Source organism: Oncorhynchus masou, unplaced genomic scaffold, assembly GCF_036934945.1.
Source record: "Oncorhynchus masou masou isolate Uvic2021 unplaced genomic scaffold, UVic_Omas_1.1 unplaced_scaffold_812, whole genome shotgun sequence".
NCBI classification, from domain to species: domain Eukaryota; kingdom Metazoa; phylum Chordata; class Actinopteri; order Salmoniformes; family Salmonidae; genus Oncorhynchus; species Oncorhynchus masou.
The window spans coordinates 196,844-222,169 of NW_027014594.1; the positions used below are offsets into that span (position 1 = coordinate 196,844).

The 25,326-nt window shown below is 46.0% G+C and overlaps 2 pseudogenes; one reads left to right on the forward strand and one right to left on the reverse strand.

Annotated features, from left to right (window-relative positions):
• Positions 1-1,913: 1,913 nt before the first annotated feature.
• Positions 1,914-21,503, reverse strand: LOC135537545 (dynein axonemal assembly factor 5-like; annotated as a pseudogene).
• A 515-nt stretch (positions 21,504-22,018) lies between these two features.
• LOC135537546 (cAMP-dependent protein kinase type I-beta regulatory subunit-like) overlaps positions 22,019-25,326 on the forward strand; it is a 64,050-nt pseudogene continuing 60,742 nt past the window's right edge.

Consider the following 25,326-nt stretch of genomic DNA (forward strand, 5'->3'; position numbering starts at 1 on the left):
CCCCGCCTGTGTGTCTCCCTCTCTCCCCGCCTGTGTGTCTCCCCTCCCCTCCCCGCCTGTGTGTCTCCCTCTCCCCCGCCTGTGTGTCTCCTCCCCGCCTGTGTGTCTCCCTCCCTCCCCGTGTCCCCTGCCTGTGTCTCCCTCTCTCCCCGCCTGTGTGTCTCCCTCTCTCCCCCGCCTGTGTGTCTCCCTCTCTCCCCGCCTGTGTCTCCCTCTCTCCCCGCTCTGTGTGTCTCCCCTCTCTCCCCGCCTGTGTGTCTCCCCTCTCCCGCCTGTGTGTCTCCCTCTCTCCCCGCCTGTGTCTCCCTCCCTCTCCTCCCTCCCTCTCCATGCCTGTGTGTCTCCCCGCTCCCCGCCCTGTGTGTCTCCCTCTCTCCCCGCCTGTGTGTCTCCCTCTCTCCCCCGCCTGTGTGTCTCCCTCTCTCCCCGCCTGTGTGTCTCCCTCTCCCCGCCTGTGTGTCTCCCTCTCTCCCCGCCTGTGTGTCTCCCTCTCCCCCCCTGTGTGTCTCCCTCCTCCCCCCTCTCTCCCCGCCTGTGTGTCTCCCTCTCTCCCCCCGCCTGTGTGTCTCCCTCTCTCCCCCCTGTGTGTCTCCCTCCTCCCCGCCTGTGTGTCTCCCTCTCTCCCCGCCTGTGTGTCTCCCTCCCGCCTGTGTGTCTCCCTCTCTCCCCGCTCTGTGTGTCTCCCTCTCCCCCGCCTGTGTGTCTCCCCCTCTCCCGCCTGTGTGTCTCCCCTCTCCCCGCCTGTGTGTCTCCCTCTCTCCCCATGCCTGTGTGTCTCCCTCTCCCCCATGCCTGTGTGTCTCCCTCTCCCCCGCCTGTGTGTCTCCCTCTCTCCCCCGCCTGTGTGTCCCCGCCTGTGTGTCTCCCTCTCTCCCCGCCTGTGTGTCTCCCTCTCTCCCCGCCTGTGTGTCACCCTCCTCCCCGCCTGTGTCTCCCTCTCCCCCCTGTGTGTCTCCCTCTCTCCCCGCCTGTGTGTCCTCTCCCGCACCTGTGTGTCTCCCTCTCTCCCCGCCTGTGTGTCTCCCTCATGCCTGTGTGTCTCCCTCTCTCCCCCCGCCTGTGTGTCTCCCTCTCTCCCGCCTGTGTGTCTCCCTCTCTCCATGCCTGTGTGTCTCCCTCTCTCCCCGCCTGTGTGTCTCCCTCTCTCCCCGCCTGTGTGTCTCCCTGTCTCCCTCTCTCCCCGCCTGTGTCTCTCTCCCTCTCTCGTTGGTTTAGGGTTACGAGAGGACTCTAGCAGTTGAAATTAAATGAAAGATTGGTGAAAACAACATGTGCCTTGCTCAGTGGCCGTTAGTGGAGTCAGTAATTTGTGATGTACTCCAAGGTGAACCCCCTGACCTCACAGAACAGTTATCCCTATAAAAGCTTTCACAGGCAGTGTAGCCTAGTGGTTAGAGCATTGGACTAGTAACCGAAAGTTTGCAAGTTCAAATCCCCGAGCTGACAAGGTACAAAATCTGTCGTTCTGCCCCTGAACAGGCAGTTAACCCACTGTTCCTAGGCCGTCATTGAAAATAAGAATTTGTTCTTAACTGACTTGCCTAGTAAAATAAAGGTAAAATAAAAATAAAATAAACAGTCTTGATAGAAAAAAATGCATCTTATCTTAATAATCTTTCACTTTATGGAACCTTTCACTGTAAACAGTTTTAGGGTCAAAAATAAGTGCCTCAGAAAGGTACCGTTTCATCTCTCGGTCTATCACCCAACTTCACAGACCTGAGCAAGTCTCAAATATAACATGAAACATCTCAACCCATTGAGATGTGAACTATCATAAGTTACCCTAACCACAGACCATTCACAGCCAGCCGGATAATGATCTGATCCTGGACCAGTGGTTATGACATTTACCTTTCCCCCAATTCCCAACCCATAGGTCATATCCATAGGTCATACCCATAGGTCAAGGGTCATAGACTCACCTGCTGGTACTCCTGGCAGACGTCTGGTTGGACCAGCGTATCAGCGATCTTCTGGAGGTGTGGTTTCAAGAGCTCCCCGGGAGCAGCCCCCCTCAGCACGCAGCCAGGACCATGAGGGGGGTGTGGGGAGGGAGGAGGAGGAAGGGGGTCTCCAAGTGGACCAGGAGCAGCTTGAGGAAGACCTCAGGGCTGACAAGGGATCCCCCAGCAGTTTACAGACCTCAGACACTGCAGAGAGAGACAGGGATACTATAGTTTATGGAATGATTTGCCAATATTACAGAGTGTATTTCACGCCAATAAAACACATTGAATTGATAGAGCAAAGAGAGAGCAGAGACCAATACAAGAGAGAAAGAGACAATAAGAGAGAAAGAAAGAGGACAAAAGAAAGAATTCAACATAACAGAAGACCACAGAAGAGAACGTAATTCATAATCCATTATCAGCCAGTGGATCAGGGGAACCATCAAATGCTTCCTCTTGGGGCAGGTGCATCCCAAGTCCGTAGGCCAGCCCAGCCTAACTGTCTCAGGGCTATAAGACACATATATCACGATTCACTGCTGTCTATTCTAAGGCCAGCAGGTGTGTCCTCTCATGACATGACCATCAAGATCAAGCCATTCACCACAGCAGCTCTGAAACATCTGTTTCTGGGAGGAAAGAATGTCAATGGAAATAGGCCATGAGCATGACAATAACGGAAATAACTTGAAGGAAGGAAGGAAGACCATTAGTACTGTGAGAAGTTTGTTAAAATGGTGCATCAGTCTACGGCTTGTTTCACAAAGATCTGTCAAGTGATGAACTGAAGTAGCCAACACACAGGTACTGTATATTGGACCTGTAGAGCAGATATCTACCACTATCTTCTTTATTTAACAGTGATTTAACCTTATTCATCCAGGTTAGTCTATACAGAGAATATATGTTTAACAAGAGAGACAAGATCCAAGAAAGAGCTCACCAGCTGCAATAGCAACACTATCATCCAACCATTAGACCTACCACTATCATCCAACCATTAGACCTACCACTATCATCCAACCATTAGACCTACCACTATCATCCAACCATTAGACCTACCACTATCATCCAACCATTAGGCCTACCACTATCATCCAACCAACCATTAGACCTACCACTACCATCCCACCACTCTCATCCAACCAATAGACCTACCACTATCATCCAACCATTAGGCCTACCACTATCATCCAACCATTAGACCTACCACTATCATCCAACCACTATCATCCAACCATTAGGCCTTCCACTATGATCCAACCATTAGACCAACCACTATCATCCCACCACTCTCATCCAACCATTAGGACTACGACTATCATCTAACCATTAGGACTACCCCTTCCTGACCTGACCACCCCCCCTAGGATGAGATAAAGGTCCGTGCTATCCAGAATCATTGGGACGTCCCTACCCTAAATCCTAACCTTAACCCCTACCTTAACCATTTTACATTTAATTTCCAATGGTGTAGGGACGTCCCATTGGAATACATAGAACACGCAGTGAGAGCATGTGTCTATGTATTGACCACTCACGTTGGTGACCACGTCGCTCTCGGGGTCGTTGCAGGCGCGGTACAGCGTGGAGAGCAGCAACTGCAGGTGCTGGGTGCAGTGGTCCTCAGCGTGCAGCAGCAGGGCATACAGCAGCTGGGCCGTCTTGACCCGCGTGCCCGCCACCCAGTCAACCACGTTCGCGAGCCAACGCCGGCAGCAGGTTGGACAGGTTCCTCACCACTAGTTCCTGCAGCCCAGGCCCCGGACGCGCCACTGGGGGGAGTAGAGAGGTGGTGGGGGGGTTACAAAGTGCATGAATATGCAAACATGCATTAGCCTACTAAAAAGCACACAAATGGACCAATTAAGATTTACATCTAAGGCTCCGTTTGCACCAATTAGATTTGCAAAAGATCTGAACTGAATGATTGGTTCAAAAGACCAATAATTTGGCAAAAGATCAGAATTGGGCTGCCTGTGTAAACGCAGCCTATAAATCTTCATTTACATGTGCTAATAAGTTAATTTTGTTGTAACTGTGTTCTTCTATTTCTAACTGTGAAATAGAGACAGAACAACTGTTCCATAGCCCTCTGGCCCAGTTTTGCTGATGGAGCATTTTACAAGATTTATTTTCAACAAAACACTTCCGTAGGCAAGAAGGGAACATCATTTGTCGGGTGTTTTCTGCTGTCACAGTGATACTGCTGATGGAGAGAGAGGACTGTATCTTACTCTAAACTCTAAGTCCCATTTTCCAGACATGTACATTTTGGTTTTATGATTGAGATTTCCTCTCTGTGGGACTTGTCAGAGCAAGTGGAACACATTTTTAAATGAATAGCCCCCACATGCTTCATCCCTCTCCCCCGCCTACCCTCCCTCTCTCTCCCCTGCCTTCCTTCAGTAGCCTATGAGCGGGGTCTCCCTCCCACCCACATGAACAGGTCTCCCTCTCTTTCTATTTCTCTTTTGCAGGCTGCTAATGAGAGGGGAAGAGGGTGATCAATCCTACAGAATCACACAGGACAAGACAAGCCGTTTCTGGTTGTGTCCCAGTTGTCTGACACTGACCTTTTCAGACAGGAGGGGGCCGTGTTGGATTTATGACTGGCAGGAGAGAGACTCATCCAGTATCCATCAGCATTATCACTGTGTGGAGCTGGAGACTGGCCCAGATCTGCACACTACACAATAAAGGTCGATGCCGATTATGATTTTTCAACGCGATACCGATTATTGGAGGACCCCAAAAAAAAGCAGATACCAATTAAATCGGCTTTATTTGTAATAATGACAATTACAACAATACTGAATGAACACCTATTTTAACTTAAGAGGCGAGAGGCCTGATTAGATGCAGTGCACACACTTCAACCACAGTTGTTGCCTGGTCCCATATCTGTTTGAGTCATCGGTCCATCTCTTAGGTCATTGAGTACGGTTACATGCACACAAAATAGGATTATTGTCAGATCAATATAATAGCTCCGTTTAAATATGGACATGCTTTGCAAGAAGAACAATGTCTCTAATAATCCTGTTTCCATGGATACATCTGAAATCAGGCTACCTGATGGCACTCAGATAAATGCAGAAAATGGCACATCAAAATAAACGTTCTACCACAGCGACCATGTTATTTTTGTGATTCCTAATTGATTCTGAATTCAGACACACAACGTTTGTGGGAAAACTACTTTCGAAGATGCATATTTTCAGTTTTTCCAAACTCACTTCACTAGCGCAAAAGATAAAAGCTTGCACTGCTCGTACTAGCACGCTCAATACACCACTATAAAACTCTGATGAAGGCCTTTACATGTCCTCATAATTCTAAAGATTGCTCAGAAAACCAGGTATTCTCATCAGCGTATGCTTACTTCCACGTTGACCTAAGATAAGTAGAGTAACGTGTTTATAATTGACATGACTAATGCCATACTCAGCCTACTGCCATAACCAGATTAATATCAAATTATTAGCGTGCATGTAGACATACTCATTGTCACATCTTGACATAAACTGATCTGGGACCAGGCTAATGTGGTGAGTGCGTGTGAACGTCATAGAAACAAACTGCCTTCCCAGTGTAGCCTATGTAAAATAAACTGAAATCAGGTCAGGAGGAAAACGGCAGGGTTGCTGCTCTAGATAAAGGCCTGCTGTCTGTCTTCACCTGCTGAGTGGGATGGAAAGTCAGACAGGACATCACCTCTCCTTCCTGAACCCAGCAGGGATATGAAGACATGAAGGGCTTCCTCATTCCTCACTACAGTGCTGACAGACATTATTAATAGGTGGTAATAAGCACTTGGGGAGGCAACACAGGCTGGGTGTTGTCCCTCCAATGGCCTGCCCTTCCAGCTTCTCACACGGGGGTGGGGTGGTGCGTGAGTGGGTGTGTGTTTGTGCCAGAAAGAGAGTGAGTGTGTGCACGTGCATGAGTGCGTGTGTGTGTAAAAGGGAAGTCGGGGGAGGTGGGCAACAGCCCTGCAGGACACATATGTGTGTGTGTGTGTGTGTGTGTGTGTGTGTGTGTGTGTGTGTGTGTGTGTGTGTGTGTGTGTGTGTGAGAGAGAGAGAGAGAGTAGGGGGAGAGAGAGAGAAAGTGTGTGTGAGAGGAGGGAGAGAGAGTGAAAGTGTGTGAGAGATAGAGTAGGGGGAGGTGGGCACCAGCCCTGCAGAAAACCCCTCTAGTCTCCACCCAGCCTGCACACCACATCCACAAGTTAGTCTTAGTAATGAGGGTGTTAGGAGGCAGAGTGCTGACAATAATTGGCTATTAGTCAAGCACTGTCATAGGAGAGCCTTGTATGATTGACAGAGCAGATCTCATGACAGAACACATAACCTGTAGAAGACGTAACCCTCAATAGAGATGAGTAATATATGGAGGTGGGGAACTCCACCATGACGAAGCAGTCTTGGGGAAAGGGGCAAGCATAGTTGGTTTATGGTTGTAGCTCATACCTATTCATTTTTTTAGTTCGGACAAATCTAAAGGAATAATTCAAGGATTTGTATAAAAGTTGTCTGCTCAAAGACAGACAAGAAGACAGTACTTCTTAATACAGAAAACTCATGTTATATAAAGTAAAAAAATCATTTCAAACCGAGTCCCAACCAAGCTAATTAAAAATCCCTTTAAACCTAGTCCCAACCAAGCTAATTAAAAATCCCTTTAAACCTAGTCCCAACAAAGCTAAAACAAAATCCTGTTCCCTTCTTTCCCTTGATTAAACTATAATTAAAGACCCCATGATGTGAATAACTGAATATTTAAAGAGTCATGTATAAAAAATATTACAATTAAATCAATGCAAGACAAGAGCAAATTCTCCCACGCACAGAGCTGCAGATGATGAGTATGATGACTATAGCTTGGAATTCAAACTGACATGCTCCATTTCACCATGGTATCGGTTTGTATTTCAGGTCACAGCAACTAGGACACACAGACAGGAGTGTGAGAATCCTGCTATACTACAACAAGCAGAAGTACAACTGAATAAATGAAGCATATTGGGGATGGATAGGTAGGCTAGATGGATCATTGACAGCACAGCATCCCTCCCCAGCCCCTACAGCCCTCTCTCCATGCCCAGACTGCTCTGACATCAATCATGCCCTCAGATACATCATGCCCTCAGATACATCATGCCCTCAGATACATCATGCCCTCAGATACATCATGCCCTCAGATACATCATGCCCTCAGATACATCATGCCCCCAGATACATCATGCCCTCAGATACATCATGCCCCCAGATACATCATGCCCTCAGATACATCATGCCCTCAGATACATCATGCCCTCAGATACATCATGCCCCAGATACATCATGCCCTCAGATACATCATGCCCTCAGATACATCATGCCCCCAGATACATCATGCCCTCAGATACATCATGCCCTCAGACAGATACATCATGCCCTCAGATACATCATGCCCTCAGATACATCATGCCCCCAGATACATCATGCCCTCAGATACATCATGCCCTCAGATACATCATGCCCTCAGATACATCATGCCCTCAGATACATCATGCCCTCAGATACATCATGCCCTCAGACAGATACATCATGCCCTCAGATACATCATGCCCCCAGATACATCATGCCCTCAGACAGATACATCATGCCCTCAGACAGATACATCATGCCCTCAGACAGATACATCATGCCCTCAGACAGATACATCATGCCCTCAGACAGATACATCATGCCCTCAGATACATCATGCCCTCAGACAGATACATCATGCCCTCAGATACATCATGCCCTCAGATACATCATGCCCTCAGATACATCATGCCCTCAGATACATCATGCCCTCAGACAGATACATCATGCCCTCAGACAGATACATCATGCCCTCAGACAGATACATCATGCCCTCAGATACATCATGCCCTCAGACAGATACATCATGCCCTCAGATACATCATGCCCTCAGATACATCATGCCCTCAGACAGATACATCATGCCCTCAGATACATCATGCCCTCAGACAGATACATCATGCCCTCAGATACATCATGCCCTCAGATACATCATGCCCTCAGATACATCATGCCCTCAGATACATCATGCCCCCAGATACATCAAGCCCCCAGATACATCAAGCCCTCAGATACATCATGCCCCCAGATACATCATGCCCTCAGACAGATACATCATGCCCTCAGACAGATACATCATGCCCTCAGACAGATACATCATGCCCTCAGACAGATACATCATGCCCTCAGATACATCATGCCCTCAGACAGATACATCATGCCCTCAGATACATCATGCCCTCAGATACATCATGCCCTCAGACAGATACATCATGCCCTCAGACAGATACATCATGCCCTCAGATACATCATGCCCTCAGACAGATACATCATGCCCTCAGACAGATACATCATGCCCTCAGATACATCATGCCCTCAGACAGATACATCATGCCCTCAGACAGATACATCATGCCCTCAGACAGATACATCATGCCCTCAGACAGATACATCATGCCCTCAGATACATCATGCCCTCAGATACATCATGCCCTCAGACAGATACATCATGCCCTCAGACAGATACATCATGCCCTCAGATACATCATGCCCTCAGATACATCATGCCCTCAGACAGATACATCATGCCCTCAGATACATCATGCCCTCAGATACATCATGCCCTCAGACAGATACATCATGCCCTCAGATACATCATGCCCTCAGATACATCATGCCCTCAGATACATCATGCCCTCAGACAGATACATCATGCCCTCAGACAGATACATCATGCCCTCAGATACATCATGCCCTCAGATACATCATGCCCTCAGATACATCATGCCCTCAGATACATCATGCCCTCAGACAGATACATCATGCCCTCAGATACATCATGCCCTCAGATACATCATGCCCTCAGACAGATACATCATGCCCTCAGATACATCATGCCCCCAGATACATCATGCCCTCAGACAGATACATCATGCCCTCAGATACATCATGCCCTCAGACAGATACATCATGCCCTCAGACAGATACATCATGCCCTCAGACAGATACATCATGCCCTCAGACAGATACATCATGCCCTCAGATACATCATGCCCTCAGATACATCATGCCCTCAGACAGATACATCATGCCCTCAGATACATCATGCCCTCAGATACATCATGCCCTCAGATACATCATGCCCTCAGACAGATACATCATGCCCTCAGACAGATACATCATGCCCTCAGATACATCATGCCCTCAGATACATCATGCCCTCAGATACATCATGCCCTCAGACAGATACATCATGCCCTCAGATACATCATGCCCTCAGATACATCATGCCCCCAGATACATCATGCCCTCAGACAGATACATCATGCCCTCAGACAGATACATCATGCCCTCAGACAGATACATCATGCCCTCAGACAGATACATCATGCCCTCAGACAGATACATCATGCCCTCAGACAGATACATCATGCCCTCAGACAGATACATCATGCCCTCAGATACATCATGCCCCCAGATACATCATGCCCTCAGACAGATACATCATGCCCTCAGATACATCATGCCCTCAGACAGATACATCATGCCCTCAGATACATCATGCCCTCAGACAGATACATCATGCCCTCAGACAGATACATCATGCCCTCAGACAGATACATCATGCCCTCAGACAGATACATCATGCCCTCAGACAGATACATCATGCCCTCAGACAGATACATCATGCCCTCAGACAGATACATCATGCCCTCAGATACATCATGCCCTCAGATACATCATGCCCTCAGACAGATACATCATGCCCTCAGATACATCATGCCCTCAGACAGATACATCATGCCCTCAGACAGATACATCATGCCCTCAGACAGATACATCATGCCCTCAGACAGATACATCATGCCCTCAGATACATCATGCCCTCAGATACATCATGCCCTCAGATACATCATGCCCTCAGATACATCATGCCCTCAGACAGATACATCATGCCCTCAGACAGATACATCATGCCCTCAGATACATCATGCCCTCAGACACATCATGCCCTCAGACAGATACATCATGCCCTCAGATACATCATGCCCCCAGATACATCATGCCCTCAGATACATCATGCCCCCAGATACATCATGCCCTCAGATACATCATGCCCTCAGATACATCATGCCCTCAGATACATCATGCCCTCAGATACATCATGCCCTCAGATACATCATGCCCTCAGACAGATACATCATGCCCTCAGACAGATACATCATGCCCTCAGATACATCATGCCCTCAGATACATCATGCCCTCAGACAGATACATCATGCCCTCAGACAGATACATCATGCCCTCAGATACATCATGCCCTCAGACAGATACATCATGCCCTCAGACAGATACATCATGCCCTCAGATACATCATGCCCTCAGACAGATACATCATGCCCTCAGACAGATACATCATGCCCTCAGACAGATACATCATGCCCTCAGACAGATACATCATGCCCTCAGACAGAGATACATCATGCCCTCAGACAGATACATCATGCCCTCAGACAGATACATCATGCCCTCAGATACATCATGCCCTCAGACAGATACATCATGCCCTCAGACAGATACATCATGCCCTCAGATACATCATGCCCTCAGATACATCATGCCCTCAGATACATCATGCCCTCAGACACATCATGCCCTCAGATACATCATGCCCTCAGACAGATACATCATGCCCTCAGACAGATACATCATGCCCTCAGACAGATACATCATGCCCTCAGACAGATACATCATGCCCTCAGACAGATACATCATGCCCTCAGATACATCATGCCCTCAGACAGATACATCATGCCCTCAGATACATCATGCCCTCAGATACATCATGAGACAGATACATCATGCCCTCAGATACATCATGCCCTCATACATCATGCCCTCAGACAGATACATCATGCCCTCAGATACATCATGCCCTCAGATACATCATGCCCTCAGATACATCATGCCCTCAGACAGATACATCATGCCCTCAGACAGATACATCATGCCCTCAGATACATCAAGCCCTCAGATACATCATGCCCTCAGACAGATACATCATGCCCTCAGATACATCATGCCCTCAGACAGATACATCATGCCCTCAGATACATCATGCCCTCAGATACATCATGCCCTCAGACAGATACATCATGCCCTCAGATACATCATGCCCCCAGATACATCATGCCCTCAGACAGATACATCATGCCCTCAGACAGATACATCATGCCCTCAGACAGATACATCATGCCCTCAGACAGATACATCATGCCCTCAGATACATCATGCCCTCAGATACATCATGCCCTCAGACAGATACATCATGCCCTCAGATACATCATGCCCTCAGATACATCATGCCCTCAGACAGATACATCATGCCCTCAGACAGATACATCATGCCCTCAGACAGATACATCATGCCCTCAGACAGATACATCATGCCCTCAGATACATCATGCCCTCAGATACATCATGCCCTCAGATACATCATGCCCTCAGATACATCATGCCCTCAGACACATCATGCCCTCAGATACATCATGCCCTCAGACAGATACATCAGATACATCATGCCCTCAGATACATCATGCCCTCAGACAGATACATCATGCCCTCAGATACATCATGCCCTCAGATACATCATGCCCTCAGACAGATACATCATGCCCTCAGATACATCATGCCCTCAGATACATCATGCCCTCAGATACATCATGCCCTCAGACAGATACATCATGCCCTCAGACAGATACATCATGCCCTCAGATACATCAAGCCCTCAGATACATCATGCCCTCAGATACATCATGCCCTCAGATACATCATGCCCTCAGACAGATACATCATGCCCTCAGATACATCATGCCCTCAGATACATCATGCCCTCAGACAGATACATCATGCCCTCAGATACATCATGCCCCCAGATACATCATGCCCTCAGACAGATACATCATGCCCTCAGATACATCATGCCCTCAGACAGATACATCATGCCCTCAGACAGATACATCATGCCCTCAGACAGATACATCATGCCCTCAGATACATCAGCCCTCAGATACATCATGCCCTCAGACAGATACATCATGCCCTCAGATACATCATGCCCTCAGATACATCATGCCCTCAGACAGATACATCATGCCCTCAGACAGATACATCATGCCCTCAGACACATCATGCCCTCAGACACATCATGCCCTCAGATACATCATGCCCTCAGACACATCATGCCCTCAGATACATCATGCCCTCAGACAGATACATCATGCCCTCAGATACATCATGCCCTCAGACAGATACATCATGCCCTCAGATACAGCCCCCAGATACATCATGCCCTCAGACAGATACATCATGCCCTCAGACAGATACATCATGCCCTCAGACACATCAGAGACACATCACAGATACATCATGCCCTCAGACACATCATGCCCTCAGATACATCATGCCCTCAGACACATCATGCCCTCAGATACATCATGCCCTCAGACAGATACATCATGCCCTCAGACACATCATGCCCTCAGATACATCATGCCCTCAGATACATCATGCCCTCAGACACATCATGCCCTCAGATACATCATGCCCTCAGACAGATACATCATGCCCTCAGATACAGAGATACATCATGCCCTCAGATACATCATGCCCTCAGATACATCATGCCCTCAGATACATCATGCCCTCAGACAGATACATCATGCCCTCAGACAGATACATCATGCCCTCAGATACATCATGCCCTCAGATACATCATGCCCTCAGATACATCATGCCCTCAGATACATCATGCCCTCAGATACATCATGCCCTCAGACAGATACATCATGCCCTCAGACAGATACATCATGCCCTCAGACAGATACATCATGCCCTCAGACAGATACATCATGCCCTCAGATACATCATGCCCTCAGATACATCATGCCCTCAGACAGATACATCATGCCCTCAGACAGATACATCATGCCCTCAGATACATCATGCCCTCAGACAGATACATCATGCCCTCAGACAGATACATCATGCCCTCAGACAGATACATCATGCCCTCAGATGCCCTCAGATACATCATGCCCTCAGACAGATACATCATGCCCTCAGATACATCATGCCCTCAGACAGATACATCATGCCCTCAGATACATCATGCCCTCAGACAGATACATCATGCATACATCATGCCCTCAGACAGATACATCATGCCCTCAGATACATCATGCCCTCAGATACATCATGCCCTCAGACAGATACATCATGCCCTCAGATACATCATGCCCTCAGATACATCATGCCCTCAGACAGATACATCATGCCCTCAGATACATCATGCCCTCAGACAGATACATCATGCCCCCAGATACATCATGCCCTCAGATACATCATGCCCTCAGACAGATACATCATGCCCTCAGACAGATACATCATGCCCTCAGATACATCATGCCCTCAGATACATCATGCCCTCAGATACATCATGCCCTCAGACAGATACATCATGCCCTCAGACAGATACATCATGCCCTCAGATACATCATGCCCTCAGACAGATACATCATGCCCTCAGATACATCATGCCCTCAGACAGATACATCATGCCCTCAGACAGATACATCATGCCCTCAGATACATCATGCCCCCAGATACATCATGCCCTCAGACAGATACATCATGCCCTCAGACAGATACATCATGCCCTCAGACAGATACATCATGCCCTCAGACAGATACATCATGCCCTCAGATACATCATGCCCTCAGACATATACATCATGCCCTCAGATACATCATGCCCTCAGATACATCATGCCCTCAGATACATCATGCCCTCAGATACATCATGCCCTCAGATACATCATGCCCTCAGACAGATACATCATGCCCTCAGATACATCATGCCCTCAGATACATCATGCCCTCAGACAGATACATCATGCCCTCAGATACATCATGCCCTCAGATACATCATGCCCTCAGACAGATACATCATGCCCTCAGACAGATACATCATGCCCTCAGACAGATACATCATGCCCTCAGATACATCATGCCCTCAGATACATCATGCCCTCAGATACATCATGCCCTCAGACAGATACATCATGCCCTCAGACAGATACATCATGCCCTCAGATACATCATGCCCTCAGATACATCATGCCCTCAGATACATCATGCCCTCAGATACATCATGCCCTCAGATACAGATACATCATGCCCTCAGACAGATACATCATGCCCTCAGACAGATACATCATGCCCTCAGATACATCATGCCCTCAGACAGATACATCATGCCCTCAGATACATCATGCAGATACATCATGCCCTCAGATACATCATGCCCTCAGATACATCATGCCCTCAGATACATCATGCCCTCAGATACATCATGCCCTCAGATACATCATGCCCTCAGATACATCATGCCCTCAGATACATCATGCCCTCAGATACATCATGCCCTCAGACAGATACATCATGCCCTCAGACAGATACATCATGCCCTCAGATACATCATGCCCTCAGATACATCATGCCCTCAGATACATCATGCCCTCAGACAGATACATCATGCCCTCAGACAGATACATCATGCCCTCAGACAGATACATCATGCCCTCAGACAGATACATCATGCCCTCAGACAGATACATCATGCCCTCAGACAGATACATCATGCCCTCAGATACATCATGCCCTCAGACAGATACATCATGCCCTCAGACAGATACATCATGCCCTCAGATACATCATGCCCTCAGACAGATACATCATGCCCTCAGACAGATACATCATGCCCTCAGACAGATACATCATGCCCTCAGACAGATACATCATGCCCTCAGATACATCATGCCCTCAGACAGATACATCATGCCCTCAGATACATCATGCCCTCAGACAGATACATCATGCCCTCAGACAGATACATCATGCCCTCAGACAGATACATCATGCCCTCAGACAGATACATCATGCCCTCAGATACATCATGCCCTCAGACAGATACATCATGCCCTCAGATACAGATACATCATGCCCTCAGACAGATACATCATGCCCTCAGACAGATACATCATGCCCTCAGACACATCATGCCCTCAGACATCATGCCCTCAGATACATCATGCCCTCATGCCCTCAGATACATCATGCCCTCAGACAGATACATCATGCCCTCAGACAGATACATCATGCCCTCAGATACATCATGCCCTCAGACAGATACATCATGCCCTCAGACAGATACATCATGCCCTCAGACAGATACATCATGCCCTCAGACAGATACATCATGCCCTCAGATACATCATGCCCTCAGACAGATACATCATGCCCTCAGATACATCATGCCCTCAGACAGATACATCATGCCCTCAGACAGATACATCATGCCCTCAGACAGATACATCATGCCCTCAGACAGATACATCATGCCCTCAGATACATCATGCCCTCAGACAGATACATCATGCCCTCAGATACATCATGCCCTCAGATACATCATGAGATACATCATGCCCTCAGACATCATACATCATGCCCTCAGACAGATACATCATGCCCTCAGATACATCATGCCCTCAGACAGATCATCATGCCCTCAGACAGATACATCATGCCCTCAGATACATCATGCCCTCAGACAGATACATCATGCCCTCAGATACATCAAGCCCTCAGATACATCAGCCCTCAGATACAGCCCTCAGAACATCAAGCCCTCACAGTTCTTATTAATAAAGGCAGCTGAACCCCACGCTGCGTCTGACCTACTTTCAGTGGAAGGAGTACATACATAACTAGATCGGTGGAGGAGGAGGCGGCTGTACAGAGAAGGCCACAACAACAAATCACACGGTTTACACTGATGTTCTTCAGGCTGTATCAATGCACTGATCAACTTTCTTCTTCATTATTGTAATCAAGACAACACACTACATGGGACAGTAACTAACTAACCTTTCCTCAATGGGCTACATTCACTGAAGGCCTTGTATCTCTCTGCAGGAGACAAAATCCAATATATTTCTTTAATGATTTGTTCTTCTTGTCTGGCCTTCTTTGTGTGAGAAACTTAACCCTGTAAATACTTTTTTTTTGCACCAACCAAAGATCCTGTATTCACTTTCTATGTCAATTGAGCGGCGCAATGGTACATTGTTGTTTCGGGCCTCCGAGTGGTGCAGTGGTCTAAGGCACTGCATCGCAGTGCTAGCTGTGCCACTAGAGATCCCGGGTTAGAGTCCAGGCTCTGTCATAGCCGGCCGCTACCGGGAGACCCATGGGGCGGCACACAATTGGCCCAGCGTCGTCCGTGTTCGGGGAGAGTTTTGCCAGGGATGTCCTTGTCCCATCGGGCACTAGTGACTCCTGTGGTGGACCGGGCCCAATGCACGCTGACATGGTCGCCGGGTTTACTGTGTTTCCGCCGACACATTGGTGCGGCTGGCTTCCGGGTTAAGTGGGCATTCTGTCAAGAAGCAGTGCGGCTTGGTTGGGTTGTGTTTCGGAAGACGCACGGCTCTCGACCTTCGCCTCTCTCGAGTCCGTACGGGAGTTGCACAGATGAGACAAGACTGTAACTACCAATTGGATACCACAAAATTGGGGAGAAAAATGGGTAAAAAAAAAAATCCTTTTTAAAAATGGTATATTGTTTCATCTCTCTGCAGTAGTAGTGATGGAGTTAACTCACCTCCAGCAGGGTAGAGGTCAGGTGGGGTCAGGAGGAAGTCCATCTTGTCCTTCAGGTCATCCTCATTCTCCTGCTCCCACAGAGCGCCTGTCTGCCTCCACAGGTCAGCAGCTTGTTGACTAGAAGGGAGAGAGACAAATAATGATAATGCATGTCCATCCCTGCCACGGCAGACCCAGGATTCAAACCCATGCCATAACCACGCAATGTACAAACACAAAAGCCCAGCCTTGTTGGCTGCTACTATTCCCTCTATCACACCAAACCTACTGTATAAGTAGGTATCTACAGTAATCTGCACAAGCAAAGCAGATACAATATGTGTATTTGTGGCTGCATATTTCCTAAGTCTGACAGAGTGAGTGAATGGTTGGTATCAAAGGCAGGGTGGTTAAGGACTGGGTCAGTCTTTTGAATTAAAGGCAGTTAATTCAGGTAAACTCAAATTACAATTCAAAATTGGAAAAAACGGCATCTATTTTCAAGGAGTAGAAGCTATTTATTTCAAAAGTTTAAAACAAATTGAATTTTGAATTAAAATCACTTCCTGAATTGACGGCCTTCAATCCGAAATAGCAGTCAATTCAGCCCTATATAATAGGTACCTTATCTCTGGGATGTCATCGCTGAGGCTGCTCAGTAGGAGGGGGATGAGCTTGTGGAAGTAGGAGTATCTGTCTCGCAGGTGGAGCAGCCAGTCACCAACAACCACAGTCACAGCTTTTCTCACCTGGAGGAGAGAGAAGTGGGATGAAACAAAACGGTTTCTTAAGTGAGGAAAACACCTTGTATGGTACTGTAGTAATTAAGGGGTTCTCAAAGTGTTTCACTCTGTGCCTCCCTTCCAGCCTTGGGGAACATCCCGAGCCCCCCTGCGCAGACACCACGTCTATTTCTATGGACACAGGTACTGTTCACGACACAAACTGTTAACACCCCCCATGTTGGTGTAGAAAATGTTGCAGGTTTAAAGCATATTTCCTACAATTACACACATTTTGTCATGGGGTGCAAAGAAAATGTTGCAGTTTTAAAGCAAATGTTCTTGCAATTATAGACATTCTGCCATGTCTAATGTGTATTCATGTGATATTTGAGTGACAAAAAAATAACAATATCAATGGGCTAAATAAAAAAAACGTTAGCTGACATGGGCTAGTTGATCTGGATATTTCTGACAAGTTATAAATAGCTCTTAAGTTATGCAATGACTGACATGACAAGAGGAACTGATGATGCACTACCCAATTTCAAAAATGTACCTTGTGCATTCTATTGTCACAACTTTCAAGAGTAAGTTAAAAGCCGGGCTTTAAAAAAAATCCAAATACATACATACATATATATATATATATTTATTTATATACAGTGGGGCAAAAAGGTATTTAGTCAGCCACCAAATGTGCAAGTTCTCCCACTTAAAAAGATGAGAGACGCCTGTAATTCTCATCATAGGTACACTTCAATTATGACAGACAAAATGAGAAGAAAAGAAAATTCCAGAAAATCACATTGTAGGATTTTTAATGAATTTATTTGCAAATTATGGTGGAAAATTATTATTTGGTCAATAACAAAAGTTTCTCAATACTTTGTAAAATACCCTTTGTTGGCAACGACAGAGGTCAAACGTTTTCACACACTGTTGCTGGTATTTTGGCCCATTCCTCCACGCAGATCTCTTCTAGAGCAGTAATGTTTTGGGGCTGTTGCTGGGCAACATAGACTTTCAACTCCCTCCAAAGATTTTCTATGGGGTTGTGATCTGGAGACTGGCTAGGCCACTCCAGGACCTTGAAATGCTTCTTACGAAGCCACTCCTTTGTTGCCCGGGCGGTGTGTTTGGGATCATTGTCATGCTGAAAGACCCAGCCATGTTTCATCTTCAATGCCCTTGCTGATGGAAGGAGGTTTTCACTCAAAATCTCACGATACATGGCCCCATTCATTCTTTCCTTTACACGGATCCGTTGTCCTGGTCCCTTTGCAGAAAAACAGCCCCAAAGCATGATGTTTCCACCCCCATGCTTTACAGTAGGTATGGTGTTCTTTGAAAGCAACTCAGCATTCTTTGTCCTCCAAACACGACGAGTTGAGTTTTTACCAAAAAGTTATATTTTGGTTTCATCTGGCATTCTCCCAATCTTGTTCTGGATCATCCAAATGCTCTCTAGCAAACTTCAGACGGGCCTGGACATGTAATGGCTTAAGCAGGGGGATACGTCTGGCACTGCAGGATTTGAGTCCCTGGCGGCGTAGTGTGTTACTGATGGTAGGCTTTGTTACTTTGGTCCCAGCTCTCTGCAGGTCATTCACTAGGTCCCCTGTGTGGTTCTGGGATTTTTGCTCACCGTTCTTGTGATCATTTTGAACCCACGGGGTGAGATCTTGCGTGGAGCCCCAGATCGAGGGAGATTATCAGTGGTCTTATATGTCTTCCATTTCCTAATAATTGCTCCCACAGTTGATTTCTTCAAACCAAGCTGCTTATCTATTGCAGATTCAGTCTTCCCAGCCTGGTGCAAGTCTACAATTTTGTTTCTGGTGTCCTTTGACAGCTCTTTGGTCTTGGCCATAGTGGAGTTTGGAGTGTGACTGTTTGAGGTTGTGGACAGGTGTCCTTTATACTGAAAACAAGTTCAAACAGGTGCCATTAATACAGGTAACGAGTTGAGGACAAGAGGAGGCTCTTAAAGAAGAAGGTACAAGGTCTGTGAGAGCCAGAAATCTTGCTTGTTTGTAGGTGACCAAATACTTATTTTCCACCATAATTTGCAAATAAATTCATTAAAAAATCCTACAATGTGATTTTCTGGATTTTTTTTCTCATTTTGTCTGTCATAGTTGAAGTGTACCTATGATGAACATTACAGGCCTCTCATCTTTTTAAGTGGGAGAACTTGCACAATTGGTGGCTGACTAAATACTTTTTTGCCCCCCTGTATATATATTTTTTTATATTGGAGGGCTGGGGAGGACCCCCGCCGCACTCTCATGTGCCCCCAGTTTGGGAACCACTGCAGTAAGACCCCCTCCGACCCCTCATGTGCCCCCAGTTTGGGAACCACTGCAGTAAGACCCCCGCCGACCCCTCATGTGCCCCCAGTTTGGGAACCACTGCAGTAAGACCCCCGCCGACCCCTCATGTGCCCACAGTTTGGGAACCACTGCAGTAATTGTTGGTGTAAAAGAAAAGCAGCCTTTGTTAATATGTTGGATTGAGGGCGGCAGGCAGTGTAGCCTAGTGGTTAGAGCGTTGGACTAGTAACCGAAAGGTTGCAAGTTCAAATCCCCGAGCTGACAAGGTACAAATCTGTCGTTCTGCCACTGAACAGGCAGTTAACCTACTGTTCCTAGGCCGTCATTGAAAATAAGAATTTGTTCTTAACTGACTTTCCTAGTAAAATAAAAAAAAATAAGATTGATCAGTTTGTTTATTTTGGTAAGACAAACATTTATACCACATTTATCTAACAAGGAAAATAAGAATCTAGATTAACTCCGTAATAACAGAATTAGTCTAATCATTAACACTAAATGTCACTAGGAGTATTTGAGAATTATCTGCCAGATTTGGCAGAGCCAACCTGTGGTGAGTCGTCAAACAGCCTCTGTGCCAGGTGAGAGAGCACATCGTCCACGTTCTTCCCGTGCCGTACTGGATGACCGCTCCAGTGGCTTCGATGGTGGACACACGCACACGGGAATGCTGGTGGGAGACGGTCTGCATCAGGGGCTTGACCAGGCTCTCTGCCTGCATGTGGAAATGTTCTGGGGATAGAGAGAGAGAAGCATTTCAAACAAGATGAATGCAAGGTGACTGTCACTTCATGCCACAGTATAAATTAGGGTATGATTTCCTGAATCTTATCAATACATTCAATGGTTATACATGTATTCAGAGAGACCATACATAGCTAGCTCTGTAGGGCATGCAAATCACAGAGAAACAAATGATTGTTTTTGTCCCATTGTCTTTATTTCAATTAACTTAATTAATAATTCATATTTATATTAAATGACAACCTGGGAGAGCTTTGGAGTGTGTACAAAAAAAACTTAGAGCCACAAAAAACAACCACTCTGACACAGCTTGGTCAGGTGTCCATACAATGTGCAACCATGGCAACCCTATAAGATAACTAGCTAACTAACTAGTTAGCCTGATGTGTGGGCTAACAAGAATACACACATTATATTCTCAACCATCTTACCTGGTATACTTTTTGCAAAATGAACAGTGCATTTGCAACTCTCCCTTTTGACGTCTGGGAAAGGGTCGACAATAGTTCTCTGCAATATCTTCATCATATCGTCGAGGTAGGGAGCTAGGTGCCTGCCACACACCTCCACTGTGAGAGTCAGAACCTCCACCATGGACAGCCTAAGTTCCTCCGCGGGCTCCAGGATCTCTTTCCCGCCGAGCCGCTGCGTCAAAGCGGGCATGAGATAAGGCAACGAATCCTCCGGTTGAGGAACACACCGAATAAAATCTCCAAGCATGTGTATGGCAGTCTCTCTGCATCTTTCCATAGGATCTGACAGGCATTTCAGGAGCGACTTCAGCAGACACGTGAAAACCTCCTGCAACACGCCGCTCGAAAGCCCTTTATCAATCGTTTCTCTTTTGATTGCTTCAAGCGCTCGTTTTCTTGTGGTTTTGCTGTCTTCGTTGAGACAGTTTAGATGTCGAGCAAGCGCTCTCAAAACTTCAGAAGCAGCACGTTCTTCACCGGCCGCCATAGTTGTTGCCATTTTCACTGTTGATATGGCAACGATCAGCGTTGAGACAAACATACTTGCTTTACGATAACTCTAATTGAAACATTGAAAACTTTATTGACAACTACGCAGTTTCATGTAATGCAGTGGAAATTAATCTACATATATGGAATAAAGATTTGACATAATGTATTTTTATTACAGAGAGTCATTGATGTGTATGTTGAATAGCATGATGAAATATATATATATATATCTTATAATATAAATAGTATCACTTATACTATAACAATATAATAACTGTAGTATAACATAGTTGAAATATTATGCTTTCATATCACATTCTTCTTTAGGTTAGGATTATGATATTTTATTAAGTCTGTCAGTAACACAACTTGCAGAGCCCAATGATGGACTTTGCATCACAGCCTCATAACTAAGCCTCATAACAAATGGGCAGAAAATTGCAATGTGGTGCTTTCTCTGCATGAGCAGATCAGGAGCAGGTCAGGTCTGTCAGTGTCGTCTGTCAGATAACCTTTTCTCTGTCTGATACTGCTGAGAAAAACAAACCAACACCTGCCCTCTTCTTATGAAACTGGTGTATTGAACATGACACGATGATGTGGACATCCACATAAGGAACGCCACGGCACATAATTATTTAAACATTTGAAATGAGTGAAAGGATTGTAAGCTTGTTGCTGGCCTCTTTATTCAGTTGCTTTGCGGCTGAATAAAAAGTGACAGATTGACGTCATTGAGACAGACGCAGAGCGAGCCCCAGCGAAAGAAGCAACCCAGCAGCGGCAGAGCATCTTCTCTAGCTACAGAGTAGCCTACCTTGCAAACAACATCCGTATCCAAGAACCTCTGAGCATCCCCGGAAAATAACGGTAAGAAACTGAATGGCACAACGAATATCTTATCTGGCAAAACCTCAACGTGTTGACGTATTTATCAGCATATGCAACTAGGCTTGAATATTGCTTTTTGTTTAGCCATGGTTGTGATTTGGTTGTCATCTTATGTGAGAGACATGAAAGATAGACTCGTGCCCGGAAACACTTAAACAGGTGCTCTAGTGGTGCTACTTAGGAAACATTTGATTTTCACAGAAAATGATATAATAGCTAGCTTGCCAATTTTAAATGTTAGACATTGAGGCCAATGATAAGCTAGCTGCCTTACAGTCATACAGTCATCCTCCATGGGAATATGGAGGTTATGGGTTTATGATAGCTAGCTAACGTTAGCCTACTTAGTTTTAAGCTTGATAGCCAGCTATGTAGTAGCTAGTTTCAGAGGCTAGCTACAGTAACACATCAACCGTGATGTTTCCTTGTAATTTAAATAGCGGAAGTGAATTTGCGGAGGCTTTGTATAGCTATCTCTGTCCCTAATCTGACTGTCTTTACATATTATTCCATTACAGACTACCTTGTTGTCAGAAGATATTACATAGTTTAAAAACCACATGATTTGAGAATGCATCCTTTATTTGACAGTGTTGCTGATGTGGGCTAGGCTATGTAAAGGTGGAAATAGATTGAGGTGACAATAAACAATATGCTCCTCTAGATAGTGTGACTGTAACTATGCATTACACCTGCAACTATGCATTACACCTGCAACAGGTACTGAAGTATGATTTGATCATGTCAAGGTATTGCTTTGATAATCTAGTAGACTAAGTGTCTGTGGTCATCAACAAGCCTTATTAATTAATAGGCCTCTGTCTATTGTAGTTTGGAGATCCAGCCCCTATCACATTTAAAGAAAAACTGACAGAGACAGACACACAAACAACCAGGGGCTGATATTTCTCCTCATTCTGACAACCTCTCCTCTTCTCCCCTACTCTTCTTTCTCTCACTCTCTTTTTATCTCTCTCCCCTTCTACTCTTCATCATTTCCTCTTCTCCCCTCCCCTCCACCCCTCCTCTCCTCTACTCAACTCTTCTCATCTTTTCCTCTTTTCCCCTCTCCCCTCTCCCCTCCTCCTCTTTCCACCTCTCGTCTCCCCCTCCCCACCCCTTCCTCTTCTCTCCTCTTCTTCCTGTGTCTGCTCTCTCCTCAACCTCCCCTGCTCTTTCCTCCTCTCCTCTTTCCACCTCTCCTCTCGCCTCCTCCCCTCTCTTCTCCCCTCCTCTTCTCTCCTTCTCTTCTCCCTTCATCTCCTCTCTCCTCAACCACCCCTCCTCTCCCCCTCTCTGCAGATAAACCAGTAAAATAACATGGCCACCTCCTCCTCCCCTAATCTGGAAGAAGACGAGAGTCTGAAGGGCTGTGAAGTGTTCGTGCAGAAGCACAACATCCAGCAGATCCTCAAAGAGTGCATTGTCAACCTGTGCATCGCCAAGCCTGAGCGTCCTATGAAATTCCTGCGGGAGCACTTTGAAAAGCTGGAGAAGGTTTGTGAATTTCCCTAAATCTCCCCTTATTTGCGACCTAAAGCTCCCTTGAAATTTTTACTGCATCTTTGTTATTTGAAAATACATTTTTACCAACAATAATATTTGTTGTTTGTGACTATCTATTTAGTTTTTTTGTCTATAGTGTCATTGTGAATGTATGTCAGTAATGTGTTGCTTATGTGTGAATAATTTCTGTTGAATTGCACTCTGCAGAAAAGCAAGGATTTGCTATCAACGTATTGACATGTAATACACAAATGAACTGGAAGGCATTGGAATTGAGCTGAGTAGAAGCTTTTATTGTTGTTTCATTTCACTGAGGTGGATCTATTTTCATTAGTCGATAGTCTTTTACATCAGAATACATGAGAAAGGAGACTGTTATGGCCATGTTTTCTTGTCATATCCTCAGTATATTTGTAAATAAATAGCCTCGGGGCATCCTAGCTGTCAGTTTCATGATAATACTACATTTGTCTAATTGATCTTTCAACTCTCCACACAATGGTGAGTTACATTAGCTGAGGGCCTGGGAGCATTAGGGGCACAGAGACAGGGACAGTCTGTGCCCCATCCACAGACACACAGGCTGTGTTGTATGGACGTTGTCTATCCACAAGTGTCTGTGGGACAAACCGAGAACGACCTGTTACTGTCTGGTGCCTGGACTGACAGATTACGGAATAGAACTACAGAATGGTGTGAATTTCTCAGAGGTTAGAGAAAAGAGGGGATAGAAGAGGAAATAAAGGAGGAATCTCTCTGAATGTATTAGCTCTGGCTGGCACCTCCGTAGCGAGGGCCTTTATAGATCAGCCCAGCTGGTGTGTATATTCAACCTCTGGAGCCCTCAGCCCTTGAAAGTACAGGGTCCTGTCAACTCTTTGATAAGTCATGATAGTTAGTTAGTTATTTCACACACGCCATGTTGAGGATTCAGCAATGGCTGAATTATAGGCTATGTTAACGAGAAATGTAACATAATTCTACTTCATATTCTTCATCTCCAGCACCACTCCCGACATCAACATACTGTATGTGAAAATGATGTGTTTCTATGTTTTGTAGTAATAAAGACAGAGGAAAATAAACCAATTAGTAAACACTTATCTCCCTCTAACTTTTATTTGTATTTATTTTTTACATTTGCCTTTAAGGGAGCTTTTTTTTCTATAGAATAGACTATCTTTATTTTTCCTAGAGGGAACTTTGATTGTGGTGTTGCACTGTCTCCGTTCACTACATTTGTGTCACGTTCGATTGACTTTATTCCCATGACTTTCTTTGTAGTAGATGTGTAGGGCTAAGTGGTATTGGATTTGGTTAGAATACCCTGAATCTCAATCAGATGATTTCTTTATGACTGTTTTTCAACTGTTGGTATGCTAAGTTTTAGCCCATTACAGAACTGTCCACAGAGAGGCCTGAGGTGTCATCTG